The following is a 16,534-nucleotide window of genomic DNA, read 5'->3' as shown; positions in this document are numbered from 1 at the left end:
GCTCCTGCCAACCTAGCAGTTTGAAAGCACGTCAAAGTGCAAGCAGATAAATAGGTACCTCTCCGGCGGGAAGGTAAACGGCACTTCTGTGCGCTGCTCTGGTTTCGCCAGAAGCAGCTTCGTCATGCTGGCCACATGACGGAAAAACTGATGGAAAAACTGTCTGCGGACAAACGCCATCTCCCTCGGCCTGTAAAGCGAGATGAGCACCACAACCCCAGAGTCGTTCGCGACTGGACTTAACTGTCAGGAGTCCTTTACCTCCTCTTCCTGCGCCCGTGGCTTAATAGTCAATCGCTCTTCCCAGAGACTCTGGGAATTGTACCTTTGTGAGGGGACCACGAGTCTCCTGGCAACTCTTTGCACCCTAAACCAACTTCAATCCCCAGGATTATTTGAGGGAAGCCATGCCTGTTTATATATTTATAGCAGTATCATACCACTTTAGTGAAGATAGGGTCTGAGTCCAGCAAAAAATGAGGTAGAAGTCGCTGGGCAAGCTTCATAACAGGAACAGACTCAGCTTGAGGGGCCTAGCGGCACCATCCATCATTCTGACAGTCTATTTCTACACACATTGACTTTAGGCCCATTTTGTTTGACAGGATTTACTTATTATTATGTATGCTCGGGGTAGCAGTCTGGCAGACACAACGGGACACGACATGAGAACTGCAATGAAAATGGAACATCTGCTGGGCACTATGATTGATCGCTGCCACAAGGTGGAATACCAGGCAAAGGCACGGCTGCTTTTGCCTCAGCGGGGACCTCCAAATTGGCCCCAGAGGCTCCGTTCATGTGAAATTCAACCCTTGCTGAACCCCTGCAGCCAGTGCTTACAACAGGGACGCAGGTCCTTCCCCCCCCCAGCAGGATAGCCCCCATTCCTTTCAGGGGGATCGCTTAAGGACCACATACTGGCAGGAGGGGGGCAGGGCAAAAGTGGGCGGAGCAAGGAATGTGAACCTTGCTTTTGTACATTAGACTGCAATGCAGTTGTGCAAAAGCCAAAGGCTTCTACACATTTCTCCACCACCACCTCCCTTCCCTCCAGAACATAAGAGCGTAAGATTAGCCAGCAGGATCAGGCCAATGGCCCACCTAGCTGTCAGGCGTCAGAGGATCCAAACCCCCATGGTAGGTTGTCAGGAACTGGTAAGACAAGGGAAGTTCTTACCAATGCTTTTTATTCAATATTCACAGAGAGAGGCTTAGACAAGCAACCACTTGGGAGTCAAGTGAGTCTCCACCTGCTCCCTCTCTCCCATTATGTGTCATCATTACGGGTGCTGAGATTGCCTCTGAGCTCTCTGCTCTCCTACTTTCAATGCCCGCCAGGTTCTTGGGGGGCGTCTGGAATGCTTTCTAAAGACACTGTGTCCTTCAGCTGTTCCCCTTCTGGTGCTCCTTCTTCTTCCTCCTCTCCCATTATTTCCCAGCTTTTCCCCTCATCTGCCTCTGAGCTTTGATCTCCCTCAAACCCCTGTTGTAATTATGAACTGCCTCCTTCTTTTCTGTCTGCCAAGGCAAGCAAGATGTATTGCGGCTGTGGCGTTCATACAGGCCCCCGGTCGTTTCACAGACTATTGACCCGTACACCACTAATCTGCTGCCACCAACCATGTCCTCCCCGGTAAAATCACTTCAGTCTCAGTCAGGTTCTCAACTTAATAAAGAAGAGTGTAGTTTCTTTCAGACACAAACAAACTTTAACGGCATTCCAAACATTGTTAGTCTTTACTTTCTTAGTCTTATTTTCCTCTCTTATTTTTCTACCTCCCCTCTCTCAAGAACCCACTGCACTAACTGTCTATTTCCAACTGCCTGCCAACTGCTTTTCCAACTGCCTTTGCCAACCAACCAACCCACTAAAACCAACCAACTACCCACCAACAACTAACTCAAACCTCGGGCTAAGCCCCTTTATAAACAGGTAGGCTCCGCCTCCGGCTTTCCTATTGGTCTACATTTTTAACCCTTTCTCTCTCCCCTGTACAGACATTTTCTAAACGAATGGGCAAATGCCACAGCTGCATTCCAAAGACACATTTTAACCAGGCAAAAAGCACTCTGTGAGGGCTCTATCCTGAAGTTCATATTGAGTACGCTACTGTATGCATGTAACACCAAAGCAGGCCTGTCTTCAAGGTCTACTGTGCCTTACACTTATAGGCAGGCCTGAGGACTCATGACTCAACTGTATTTCATAATTGTAATTATTCCAAGATAGCATCTTTCATTTTTGGTAATGATGAAGAGCAGCTTTCCAAAGTACTTTACTCCTCTCCCCTCCCAGCAGCTGCTCCTGGATTTGGGACTGAAGCTCAGGTGTGGAACTCTCCCTCTTCCCCAATCATAATAAATTATATTTTATATTTAAGCTAGTGATACTCATGGGAACAACACACAGCAATGAAATCAAGTGTCTCCGTGCCTGAATTGTGTTAAATTAGTTCTAAAAAGAGGAGAGGATTGGGCCCATTAGACTGTAAAGCTCCTGGGAATAGAAAAATGTCTTCAAGAAAAAATGAAAGGAGGAAAGAAAAATTTGAAGAAGGAACAGGTTGAATTCTAGAGCCTAATTAACCACGGGCTTATGATGTACGACAGGAATATCCCCATTTACAGATGTCTGAAGGTCTCAGTGGGAATTTTATAAACTTGCCTATGAATACTCAAGTACCAAATACTATATAAATTCAAAACATGTAATTTGGAATGGAGTGTTTAGAGATGGGTGAGAAATTCAATTCAGCTCATGAACCTATATCATTTGTATCTCCTGAGACAATAATAAATTTCCAGAGTAGTTTTTACAGTTCTATCAAAAATTACATAGACGGATAATTATGAAATTATTGTGAGGTTTAATAAGTTGACTGTTTGGACAGTCAACTTTTCTGCTGTACTTTATTGGAAGGAGAAAAATAATCATTTCCTTACTAACAATCTAAACAATTTATTTAACTCAAACAATAATGTTATAGCATATGTATCCATATTCATTAACTGATGTGGTTAAATGATTAAAAAAAACTTAGACTGAGTTTTAGCACACATGAAAAACTTAAAACAAATCCTTATTTCCTGATGAATAGCCTTTGGACAATAATGTAACTTAAAGAGAAAACTATCTTTAGAAAGATGTTTCCTCCAAAAGCATTTTATTTTAAAAATCCGATTTAAATTTAAAAAATCCGATTTACATTAAAAAAAAATCTGATTATTATTATTATATTTTTTTAAAGCTTTGATTTTTATCCACCCTGCTTAAAGTACAGGGGACTTACTAGAGTCCCCCAGGAAAGGAATACCATAGCCTTAAGTCCTGGTACAAACGTCTTGCTACAAAAAAGGCTGAAAAATTCATTCACACATTGCGCTCCTGCCTCCTAATGCAAGGTGATCCCCACTTTCAGCCCTGAGATATGAATCAGCTTGGGCTTTGAATTCTGATCCAGGTGTGGCCAGCTGTAGCTCATTCCCAATTCTTGGCCACATATTTTCGTTTCTATACTGGGCGACACAAGTGAGATCATTTTCTTTCTTTTCCACCCACATATAAAGAGAAACAAATATACAATAAACTCGGATTTTGCTTGAAGAGATACACATAAATACTGTACACAAAGAGTTACAATCCAGTTTTGCAAGCACTGGTAAAACGGGGAGCTTGAAAGACGCCAACTTACTTCCCAGGTGAAGGTATGGGCATCATTTCAGCAAAAGTTAACACTTTCTGCCCACCCACCCCTACTCATCAGCAAATATGTATATAAAAGAATATCGTCACTAGCAAGTGTTGACAACCGATAGTAAAAGAAGGTGCTTCAAGCTCCTGATGGTATCTCAGGATTGTCAAGTGCCTGTCTCAGAATGACATCAGACATCTGTTCTCTGTTCAAAGTCAGTCACCTTCAGCCCAGTTTAGCAGAATCCATTTTCTTCTGCTTCTGCAGAAACTGCAGGAACTGGTCCCTCCAAATATTAAGACACAGCTTTCCCAGAAATTAAACCTCAGGATTCAGCAAGCTCTGAGCTTAGCTGCAGACTCTCACAGATTGCCTGGTCTCGATTATTTACATCTTTCTCTGTGTATGTCTCCACAAATACTGTTGGCTGGTTGTAGTCATCTTTCTTTTTCTCGTGTGTGTTGTTCTATAAACTGTTGTTGGATGAGAACAGCCTGGACTTGGGCTTTGTATGCACTGCACTATACAGTGGTACCTCAGGTTAAGTACTTAATTCGTTTTGGAGGTCCGTTCTTAACCTGAAACTGTTCTTAACCTGAAGCACCACTTTAGCTAATGGGGCCTCCCGCTGCTGCCGCACTGCCGGAGCTCGATTTATGTTCTCATCCTGAAGCAAAGTTCTTAACCTGAGGTACTATTTCTGGGTTAGCGGAGTCTGTTACCTGAAGCGTAGGTAACCTGAAGCGTATGTTACCGGAAGCGTATGTAACCCAAGGTACCACTGTACCTTTAAAGCACATTTGAAGCACATTCATTCCCTCAAAGGAGTCTGGTTGCTGTTGTTTACCTCTCAGAGAACTGAAATTCCAAGCAACCCCTAACAAACTAACGTGCCAAATCGTTTTGGGGAGGGTGTGCTGTGAATGTGCTTTAAAGGTGTTGTTTGCATGCAGCCAGACGGAAATGCTGCAACCTGAATGCCTTCTTTCCAGGGTCCTTGTATGAGCAACAGTCTCCTTCCTCAAAGAGGACAGTCTCAGGGCAATTCACTAGACTCCCTACTGACCAAATGTTTGAGAGCATTTTAAGAAGTTCTAAGAAGGAGATGCTCAAATGCAAGCACAACTACAGAGGCATATGGGACAAAACGAAGAACTCATTCAACTGCTAGTAAAAGGTAAAAAGGTAAAGGACCCCTGGATGGTGAAGTCCAGTCAAAGGCGACTATGGGGTTGCGGCGCTCATCTCGCTTTCAGGCCGAGGGAGCCGGCATTTGTCCACAGCTTTCCATGTCATGTGGCCAGCATAACTAAACCGCTTCTGGCGCAATGGAACACCATGACTGAAGCCAAAGTGCACAGAAATGCTGTTTACCTTCCTGCTGGAGCAGTACCTATTTATCTACTCGCACTGGCGTGCTTTCGAACTGCTAGGTTGGCAGAAGCTGGGACAGAGCAACGGGAACTCACCCCTTCTCTGGGATTCAAACCACCGACCTTCCAATCAGCAAGCCCAAGAGGCTCGGTGCTTTAGACCATAGCGCCACCCGCGTCCCCTATCCATTTCCTCTATGCCATACATAATTGTATAAACGTCTATCATGTCACCTGTCAAATACTGCAACTGTTCCTCATAGGGGGGCCAGGGACTTGGGTTGGCTGTCAAGCATACACCCAGTGGCAAATCCTGTCACATACAGGACAGTAGAAAGAGGAGGAAACCCTGCTGGGACACTCACTAGTGAAGGACATTCCTTGTGGACCTCACAAACTCTTGAACCCACCCAGCACAGAAGCCAAAGGGACACTGTGCTATATAACATTTTGCAAGGACAGGTTCTTCTGCATCAGCAGCTACACCTATCCTGGGGTTTTTTGGGATAAGCTACGGTTTGTTAACTTTAGTTTACAACTGCTCATCATGTTATATGGCTTCAAGTGATCCAGGGGAAAGAGTCAAAATAGATTAGCTTCACTGAAATCCAGTTCAAAAACTATATTCAATGAGTAAGACAGATGAGACAGAAAGAATGCAGATGTTCTAAGCTTAAGGTGGGGGCTCAAAAAATATTCCAAATTGAAATGTGCCAGCACAATGTTTTAACCATAACATTATATCTATCATCTATCTATCATCTATCTATCTATCTTTCTATCTATCTATCTATCTATCTATCTATCTGATTAACCACCAGCTCTGTGCATGGCTGGGCAATGTTTTGTGATTCTTCACCTGTGCATTCATCACACCGTAACAACATGAATGGATTTATATTGCATTTTTTTTAATTTTAATGTTTTTGTAAGCCACCCTGGGAACTTGTTGAAGGAGACTATAAATCCCTAAAATCAATAAATAAAGGCCGCTGCTCTCAAGGGCACAAATTCAAGTTTCATGCATTTATTTCACAACATATTTTCTTAATTCAAGGGTCTGCAAAGCCAACATTCCCTCAGAACCATTGAGTTTGAAATATGCCTCTTCATACTCAAACTCTCAAGCTGAGCAAAAGAAGTACCAGTAAGCACTGTTGTTGCTGTTGTTGTTGTTGCAAATGGTGCAGTCTATTTGCAGAGGCGTATCTTGGGTCTTCCGCTGTTTTTGGACTACAACTCCCATCATCCCTAGCTAGCAGGACCAATGGTCCTGTAAGCTTGGCTTTTTTTTTTCCCGGCTCCAGAGGATAGGACTGTACTAATGGCTTCAGGTTACAAGAAAGGAGAGACCCTACTTGCCTGCAGACTGTCTTACCAGAGTGGTGCATACTCTAGTTATCTCCTGTTTGGACTACTGCAATGCACTCTACGTGGGGCGGAAACTACAACTAATCCAGAATGCGGCAGCTAGACTGGTTACTGGGGGCGGCCACCGAGACCACATAACACCCTTCTTGAAAGACCTACATTGGCTCCTAGTACGTTTCTGAGCACAATTCAAAGTGTTGGTGTTGACCTTTAAAGCCCTAAACGGCCTCAGCCCAGTATACCTGAAGGAGCGTCTCCACCCCCATCATTCTGCACGGACACTGAGGTCCAGCGCCGAGGGCTTTCTCGCAGTGAGGTTACAGGGAACCAGGCAGAGGGCCTTCTGGTAGTGGTACCTGCCCTGTGGAATGCCCTCCCTTCAGATGTCAAGGAAATAAACAACTATCTGACATTCAGAAGACATCTGAAGGCAGCCCTGTTCATGGAAGCTTTTAATATTGTGACATTTTAATTTATTTTAATCTTTGTTGGAAGCTGCCCAGAGTGGCTATCTGGCTGGGTACAAATAAATTATTATTATTATTATTATTATTATTATTATTATTATTATGACCAAACATCAGAAAAAAACTTTCTGACACTAAGAGCTATTCAACAATGGAATGGACTCCCACACAAGGTGATGGATTCTCCTTCCTTGGAGGTTTTTAAGTAGAGGCTGGATAGCCATCTGTCATGGATGCTTTAGCTTAAGATTCCTGCATTGCAGAGGGGTTAGACCAGAAGACCTTAAAGGTCCCTTCCAACTCTATGGTTCTATGAAATATGTAATATTTACACGAAGAGTGGTGGACTAAAACACCTTACTTGAGAACAAATTCTAACATCAGACAGGAGAAAGACCCATTAGAAACAGATTACACTAGTAGGACTACAAGACGTTCTGTCAGGAGGACTTCGTGAAATATTGAAAAGAATAATTAGTTAAGGACAATTAAAAGTAATAGAGAAATTAAGAAATGCAGAACAAGTGATAAAGAACAGAAAATCTTCAGAGGTTGTTGACGGAAGTCTATAATATTGTATAAGATAAGAAGTTATGTTAAATGATGGTTGGAATTGACATGTTAAAAATTTATATATAATAAAAATAAATAAAAAAGAGAAAGACCCATTATAAATCTGTCTTTGCAACTGCTCCTCGGCTTTATGCAAAACCTGGACTGGTGCTACCCTAGGCCCTAGTGAGCAGAAGCACTTTAATAAACAACAACAACAGACTGGAATCCATTAACAGCACAATTCCCACCTAGAAGAGCAAAAATTACACGTGTAGTAGGTAACAAGGCCATTTCGGCTTACTGACTGGGGGTCTGGAACTCAGTGGTAAAACAGGTAACTGGCAAACAGAAGGGTCCAAGTTCACACCTGGGAAGCTCCTCTTCAGAGATTTCCTGCCATGCAAGCCTGAAGGCAGTCTTAGTGACCTAAAACTCCCCTAGGTTACCTTGGCAGACTTGGGCTGTTCCCTGGTTATCTAGAGAAATTCTAGGTTCACTTCACTCCAGCAATAAACAAGAGATAAAAGTGAGGCTGACACTTAGACTCCCTTTTTTTCCTTCAAAAGCTCTATTAAAGGAATGGCATGCAAGTAATTTAATAAGAGCATTGCTTCCTGTGCAACTTGGGAGGCACCAGAGGAGACAAAAATGCTTAAGGGATTATTTTCTGAGAATTTCTTTTTTAAAAATAAAAATAGATTCCCTGTTATCTTAGCTAACTCTCTGCAGAGTCAATTAACTCTGGCTCAGTTCCCACATGTTTGATGCTCAGAGTGTGGAACTCCTGCAGGGATCTCATGAGAAAACAGTTGCATCTATTTTTCCCCTGATGAAGAGCTGATAACAGCTAAAAACACATTGGTTCCCCCCTCTTTTATTGCTTCAAATGCTCATGGTTGTAATCACTAAAAGGTAAAGGTAAAGGGACCCCTGACCATTAGGTCCAGTCGTGGCCGACTCTGGGGTTGTGGCGCTCATCTCGCTTTATTGGCTGAGGGAGCCGGCGTACAGCTTCCAGGTCATGTGGCCAGTATGACTAAGCCCTTCTGGCAAACCAGAGCAGCGCATGGAAATGCCGTTTACCTTCCCGCTGGAGCGGTACCTATTTATCTACTTGCACTTGACGTGCTTTTGAACTGCTAGGTTGGCAGGAGCAGGGACCCGGCAACGGGAGCTCACCCATCGCGGGGATTTGAACCGCCGGCCTTCTGATCGGCAGGTCCTAGGCTCTGTGGTTTAACCCACAGCACCACCCGCGTCCCTTGTAATCACTACATCCTCACTAATAGGATGCTACCCTTTTGTACCAACTGCCCCTGATCACATGCACTTGAAGTGTTTATGCTAGTACTGGCCATTCATGGAACTCTTCCTGAGGCAATTGTGCTAGCTAGGACTCTGCTCACTTTCCAAATAATTACAAAACTAATCCCAATATATTTTTTGTATAAGCATTTGTGTGTGCACATTCTCTCTCTCTCTCTCTCTCTCTCTCTCTCTCTCTCTCTCTCTCTCTCATCTGTGTCTGTGTCTGTCTCTCTCTCTCTCACACACACACACACACCAGTTTTACACAGGAGTCAGTCCCAGGCCTTGCTCCCAAGAATTGCACTAATGAACCAGGTCTGCTGGCAAGTCAGATGCATGGACAGACAGCAACTTGCAGAAAAGAATCCTTAGGGTGTCCATAACAGGTTTGAAAACACACCTACGTATCTCATAGTGTCAACACTGTTGTGCTCACACCTGGGAGACTTTCAGGGAAGACACCATTTCATGGTGCCTATAACACTGTGGTGGAAGAAACCCGAGGCCGTTTAAGCCAGGTCACTAGCACCACAGACCTGAATCATCCAGGTAATCCTAGATATCCAACCCCATGCAATTGCCTGTTTATATAGACCTAAGATCTAGAACCGTCTCTCAGCCTTGACAGTTTCATCTGCCTCAATAGCCAGTCTTTATAACCAACAAGATGCAAGGGGTAGTTTCTATGGTACTTCTCCATGTTCACCTCTTTTACCCTGTTATCAGCCATGAGGTAGGTGAGGCTGAAGTCTCCAAGGTGACTGAATGTGCTTCGTGGCTGGGTGAGCATCTGAACCCAGGTCTCTAACTACTAGAGTGTCCTGCAGAGACCACCCTATCAGGAGGTCCATTCTGAGCAGTGTCAGAACCATGCTTTCAGTCTGGCAGCACCTGTCCTGTGGAACTCCCTCTCAATGCACATCCCTATGGTCGTTTTGGCACCTGTTAAAGACGTTCCTGTCAAGAGCCCATCAATATCTTCTTCCCAGTTGGCATCAGTCTTTGAATTGATTTTATATATGCACTGCTGTCGTTTTAATATATTGTCTTTACGTAAACAATCCTTTTAGATGCACCTGTTTTGCATAAGTTGATATTGATCTCTTTATACATACCTATTATTTTAAATTGCTTCGGGATGCCTCAAGGGAAGAGATTTGTAAACCACAACAACATTGGCTCTCACCAAGAAGGCCAGTAGGCCCTCTCTCTATGATGTCAGATTGTCCCCCTTCCAGGCCTTTGGACCTTCTGCTCCATGCACTTAAGGACATAAGAAAAGCCCTGCAGGATCAGACCAAAGTCCCATCTGGTCCAGTATCCTGTTCTCACAGTGGCCAACCAATTGCCTAAGAGGATCCTGCAAGCAGGGGACCAGGATTCATAAGAGGTAGTACATAGCCATATAATTTCTCCATCCATTCTGGGCTTGAGCTTGCTAGCACTTGGACCTGAGGAATCAACACAAATTTGCACATTTTCTTCTTCACAGGAGCAAGTTGTGGTTACAACAAAATGACTGCTGGTTAAACCAATAAGGACGACCATCAGACATTGTACTGTGGCTGCCCACTCTAGTGACGAGAGGGAGAGAAAGAGAAGTACCGGCTCTCTTTGCCTGGCAAAGATCTTTGAGGGTTTCTCAGAAAAGTTTATTTCATTAAGAGCTATCCATCTTTGCCCATTTGCCATCTGAAATCTACAGACGTTTTGGATCTATACGTTCAGGCATTACATAGCTTCTAATAAGCCCATTACATAATCTTTTAAGAGGCCAGCCCCTTGCAAAGGAGTTGATCGTTCCCCTTCCAAACTTCTGGGTTGCTCAGTGTGTTGGGAGCAAAGCCAAATCAAAGGCAAAGTGAAACCCGGCAAGAAAAGTCATTTTAAATTGTACATGCCAAAACTGAAGGCGACAGATAGCTTTCCAGAGGAAACTTCCATTTTTAATCCTTTAACAGCCAGATCCCTGCCATCGTTTATATGGAAAGCAACCCCTCCTGTTCTGCAAAAATTAAAAAATACCCTATATAAAGTCATCCTTCTCCCCTTGTTAGCAGGCAGGAAGCTGAAGCCTCGACTGCCTAGGGCTGTCGCCAGCTCCATGACAGCTTGGCAACAAGTTGAGAGAATCAACACGGACAGTTGACATATACGCGTAGAAGTTTGAAGTGTACTAACCTTGTGCCCTGAGGCAGGAAAGCGACCCATTGTCCTTCTGGTGTGTGTTTTTCTCCTTTTAAAAAAGAATAGCCAAGTACTCTCCTTCAGTGTTAAGTTAAATGACCATGCCGGTGTTCAGGAAAAGGCAACTGAACACCCAGGGTCTCTTCAGAAACTGGGAAACGGCTTCTAGCTAAGTGCTTCTTTAGCTCAGAGATCTTGAGCTTGTTCCACAGAGGCAGTTTAAGGGAAAATCCAGCCCACGAGATCCTTCAGCCTATGAAGTCGAGCTGATCAAAGGGAAGCCCCTCCCCTTGGAGCCAATTCGAACGGGAGGGAGGCAGAGAGGGAAAGCCACAGTCTGAATGAGCTTATTAAGCCCTCTGTGTTTTGCCACTAGACACTCTCTCTCAAAACCCCAGGGAGCATTATTATTATTTTAAAACGGTGCAGGTAGATGAACTTCATTGGAGATATATTCATCTGCAATTGTTACCCACATCTCTTCAAGGTATTTGTGACCCACAAAGCACAAGATTCTGCCGTTTGTTTACAATGCAAATGATTTGCATTGTGCATCCCTTTGAAGACAGCGGCAGCGTGATGGGGAATATGTTATTCATTCCACTGCATTTTAACCCTCTTTAAAGTCAAGCAGTTCGCAGTGAAAAAGGCTGTAATTTTAAATGCTTGTTCAGTGTCGGTTCCTACAGATCACATGCCACTGCTGTAAAACAGGTGTGTCTATCGTAGCCATTTAAACAGTCGGTGTTTATTACCCCAATTGCAAATGCAAAGAGGTGGGAGAAACCTAGAAAAGGACTTGATGCAATTTTTCATTACGGTGGCTGCTCAGCTCTTCCCTCGACAAAGCAACAGAGTCACAATCTAGACACAGAATTCATATCATTCTTAACACAACCATGCATATAACAGGGATCATTATTAATGTGCTAGCAGTTCTTATTTAGGCTGCAACCCTCAGCACATGTATAGTGAATCCCAATCACTGCAAATTCACCCAAAACAAAGTGTGCATAGGATTGGAGCCTTTCCAGAAAGCAACTTTCACTGAGATCTAGCAGACTTCGATATCGATGCTTGAGCCTTGCTCCCTCTCTCAACAGCTGCTTCCATGACAGGTACAAAACCCACGGTCCATGACACCCAGACCGCTATGAAAGCCTGAAATAAGATGTTTTAATTCTAATAACTGAAATGTCTGCATTAACAGGTTGAAAGGCTTTTTACTGCTGTCCTTACTGTCCTATTATCTTTCTGGGTTTCCCTGTTCTTTTCCTTCTATTAAGCAAGAACACTTACAGTGTCTTAGGGAGCAATCTTAACACACAAGTAGGGGGACGCTGGTGGTGCTGTGGGTTAAACCACAGAGCCTAGGACTTGCTGATCAGAAGGTCGGCGGTTTTATAGAAGTATTTTTATTTACTTCTATAAAATGCTGGCTGGGATCCAGACGGGCCTATAGATGCATGTGATGTCGTCAATGTTTGACTTAGGGGCCCATGTTCAGAGCTCCACTCGGCAGAGTGAGCTAGAGAGCCCCCTTTTCTGGGAAAAAGGACGCGGGTGGTGCTGTGGGTTAAACCACAGAGCCCAGGACTTGCCGATCAGAAGGTCGGCGGTTCAAATCCCCACAACGGAGTGAGCTCCCGTTGCTCGGTCCCTGCTCCTGCCAACCTAGCATTTCAAAAGCACGTCAAAGTGCAAGTAGATAAATAGGTACCTCTCCGGCTGGAAGGTAAACAGCATTTCCGTGCGTTGCTCTGGTTCACCAGAAGCGGCTTAGTCATGCTGGCCACATGACCCGGAAGCTGTACGCCGGCTCCCTCGGCCAGTAAAGCGAGATGAGCGCCGCAACCCCAGAGTCGGCCACGACTGAACCTAATGGTCAGGGGTCCCTTTACCTTTACCTTTAGCTAGTGTAGGAAAAGCCAGCATAGGTTAAGACTGCATAATGTACACAAGATCCAAACACTGTACAGCAGTGGGGATAAAGTTGGCTGAGCTAGCCAAAGTCTGGCAGAGGGAAAACAAGCTGTTACAAGAACAAATAAATAAATAAATAACTTATACCCCGCCCACCTGGTTGGGCCTCCCCAGAGTGTCTTCCAACAAGTTGTTTTAAATGTTAAATATTGCTTTAGTGTTGCAACCCACATGGAAGCCATTCTGGTATACAAGCAGTATGTAAAATTATTAACGAACAACCACGATAAAGTTAGAAACTGTGGGGGGCATGACTCCTACTCCCTCCCCTCATTTCAGACCACAAGTATTCCCCCTGAAAAAAAGATACAGCCATATTTCTTGCATACTTGTTACTGCAAAGGCTGGGGGGCGGGAGAACCCACCACCCTCCAGATGTCATTGGACTCCAACTTCTGTCAATCCCAGGCATCATGATTGACAGTCTGAGATAGGGATAGGGAAGAACTTTGGTTCAGCTTGCATTTAAAGGCAAACAAGTATCATTCGGTTTTGAAACAGTACGAGTACTGAAACGCAGTCGCCCTTTGAAATTCGCATTTCTCCTAATCTCGCAACGCACTTCTGCAGCGAAGCAATGTATACAAAAATGCTGCTGTAAAGTGTGCATAAGAACAAACAGGTTTGGTGAAAATAACATACAGAAATGCACTAAAGAAAGGCAAAAAAAAATGTATTAGACAAAATTACATGCAAAAATGTGTAATAATTCACACTTAAAGAGACTGATGAATTTTTTGTCAGTTTTTGTTGTAGGCAGGGATGAGCAAAACCGGTTTCTCTCAGTTACAGATAGGTAGCCGTGTTGGTCTGCCATAGTCAAAACAAAAAAACTTCCTTCCAGTAGCACCTTAAAGACCAACTAAGTTAGTTCTTGGTATGAGCTTTCGTGTGCATGCACACGAAAGCTCATACTAAGAACTAACTTAGTTGGTCTTTAAGGTGCTACTGGAAGGATTTTTTTTTTGTTTTAATGAGACAGATTCACCTTTAAATTTTAACTGAATAGAAATTCTCCCCCCTACACTTCTAATTGTAGGCAGAAGCTCTTTGTGCATGAAAGACTTTTGGAGCAGTGGCATAACATCACTGGAATCAAAATACCTGTCTGTATCTCCACAACCCTGATTTAATTCAGATTTACCCTTTCCTGGGGGGAAAGCCAATATGCAAAAGAACCCGGTTGCCAAAGAACCATTTACATTATCTCAGAAGACTTATTTGCAAATAAAATACTGTTTAGATGCATCCTCAATCTCAGCTCTGCATTCCTGTATTTTCCCCACCATTGTTGTTGTTGTTTAGTCATTTAGTCGTGTTCGACTCTTTGTGACCCCATGGACCAGAGCATGCCAGGCACTCCTGTCTTCCACTGCCTCCCGCAGTTTGGTCAGACTCATGTTAGTAGCTTCGAGAACACTGTCCAACCATCTCATCCTCTATCGTCCCCTTCTCCTTGTGCCCTCCATCTTTCCCAATAGCAGGGTCTTTTCTCTTCCCATGAGGTGGGCAAAGTATTGGAGCCTCAGCTTCAGGATCTGTCCTTCCAGTGAACACTGAGGGCTGATTTCCCTCAGAATGAATAGGTTTGATCTTCTTGCAGTCCATGGGACTCTGAAGAGTCTCCTCCAGCACCATAATTCAAAAGCATCAATTCTTCGGCGATCAGCCTTCTTTATGGTCCAGCTCTCACTTCCATACATCCCTACTAGGAAAACCATGGCTTTAACTATACGGACCTTTGTTGGCAAGGTGATGTCTCTGCCCACCATATGGCTAACTAAAAACAGCTAGGGGGAGGTGGTGAGATCATGGGGTGGAGTTAACCCCTTCTTCACTTACACTGATTAAAATCAGAACCCCTATCAGAGGGTTTCACACAAAGCCCCGCACCCCATTCGGGGTGTGAGTTGGGAGCAAAATTTTGCACCTGTAAACCAGACCCCCAAACCTGACACAGCTTCAGCAACCACGCATTCAGTCTTAATGAGAAAGGGGTTCCATTCATGTGCAGCTTAAAGCATAGAAAAGTCCTCCTCCCCACTGTGAGCCCCTGGCCAGTCAATAGGACCCCTTTCTCACACAGTTGTCGGTGTGTGTGACCAGCGACCACAATCCCACTCACCCTCCTGCAGACCGTGTATTCACTGAACACTTGCGCGAAGGCCATTCCATGCCGCAAACTAAGGAAGCTGCCTCAGAGGTGGCAGGTGATCACCCCTAGCCCGCTGCCTTCGTCTGCCACGGTAACAAACTGAGGTTGAATCCTGACAAGACAGAAGTACTCTTTTTGGGGGGCAGGGGACAGGCAGGTGTGGAGGACTCCCTGGACCTGAATAGGGTAACTGTGCCCCTGAAGGACCAGGTGCACAGCCTTGGAGTCATTCTGGACAGCTGTCCATGGGGGCGCAGGTCAATTCTGTGTCCAGGGCAGCTGTCTACCAGCTCCATCTGGTACGCAGGCTGAGACCCTACCTGTCTCGCCAGAGAGGTCTCGCCAGAGCGGTGCATGCTCTGGTTATCTCCCGCTTGGACTATTGCAATGCGCTCTACGTGGGGCTACCTTTTAAGGTGATCTGGAAACTACAACTAATCCAGAATGCGACAGCTAGACTGGTCACTGGGAGAGGCCACGGAGACCATATAATACCGGTCCTGAAAGACCTACATTGGCTCCCAGTACATTTCCGAGCATAATTCAAAGTGTTGGTGCTGACCTTTAAAGCCCTAAATGGCCTCGGCCTAGTATACCTGAAGGAGCGTCTCCACCCCCATTGTTCAGTCCAGGAACTGAGGTCCAGCTCCGAGGGCCTTCTGGCAGTTCCCTCCCTGCAAGAAGTGAGGTTACAGGGAACCAGGCAGAGGGCCTTCTTGGTAGTGGCGCCCGGCCTATGGAACAACCTCCCATCAGATGTCAAAGAAATAAACAGCCGTCTGACTTTTAGAAGACATCTGAAGGCTGCTCTGTTTAGGGAAGTTTTTAATGTTTGATGTTTTATCGTGCTTTTATTATTCTACTGGGAACCGCCCAGTGTGGCTGGGGAAACCCAGCCAGAAGGGTGGGAAATAAAGAAAGAAAGAAAGAAAGAAAGAAAGAACAAGCTGTCATAGTGTTTTTAGCCACAGCTATGGGCATTTGGGTGGGAAGTGCCGGCCACAGAGATTACAAACCATAGAATGATTTACTCATTTTCGTCAGGAGGAACTTCCTCATTTCATTTTGAATTTATATCATTATATATTCATTTGCCACAACATAATGGGACAGAATAGTGCCACTCTAAGGGCTAGAGACATTTTTTAAAAAGAAAAAAAGAAATGAAAGGTGAGAACCTAGGGCAGCTAATGGTGAAAACTGGCACTGGTTGGTATGACTGGAAACTTGAAATATAGCAGCCCCACCTTTAAACATACTTGCCTGACAAGGCTAATAAGGAAGAGTCTGGGACTGAACCAGAAACAGAGGAATGCCCAGTTCATAAGGACAACAGACCTGAAGCTGCCATCTTTAAACACAATTAAATGGAACCACATCCTCTTGAACTCTGCAATCCCAAAACCATAAACCTGAGTACGCTTACGGTAATTAAACCAA

The 16,534-nt window shown here is 44.5% G+C and overlaps 1 protein-coding gene and 2 long non-coding RNA genes across 4 annotated transcripts in view; 2 read left to right on the top strand and 1 right to left on the bottom strand.

Annotated features, from left to right (window-relative positions):
* The window catches only part of PLD1 (phospholipase D1), a 130,814-nt gene that overhangs the window by 99,703 nt on the left and 14,577 nt on the right, over window positions 1-16,534 (bottom strand). Inside the window, exon 1 of one of the 2 annotated variants that reach the window (XM_081910829.1) lies at window positions 10,951-11,229. The exons of the other annotated variant lie outside the window; for it this stretch is intronic. The gene's annotated coding sequence lies outside the window, so the exon portion shown is untranslated. Of the gene's footprint in view, window positions 1-10,950; window positions 11,230-16,534 lie in introns of those variants that run through there. 2 annotated transcript variants of the gene reach the window in all.
* LOC309370045 lies at window positions 968-14,371 on the top strand. Its single transcript, XR_014168384.1, has 3 exons — window positions 968-1,140; window positions 4,736-4,872; window positions 13,979-14,371. It is a non-coding gene; the product is annotated as an uncharacterized lncRNA (long non-coding RNA).
* Window positions 1,147-4,060, top strand: LOC309369983. The gene is made up of 2 exons (XR_014168310.1): window positions 1,147-1,936; window positions 3,285-4,060. It is a non-coding gene; the product is annotated as an uncharacterized lncRNA (long non-coding RNA).

The sequence above is a fragment of the Podarcis melisellensis genome (assembly GCF_964234715.1).
Source record: "Podarcis melisellensis genome assembly, chromosome: 5".
Taxonomy (NCBI): domain Eukaryota; kingdom Metazoa; phylum Chordata; class Lepidosauria; order Squamata; family Lacertidae; genus Podarcis; species Podarcis melisellensis.
Note: the sequence above shows the minus strand (reverse complement) of the source record. Positions and strands in the feature narration are given on the sequence as shown.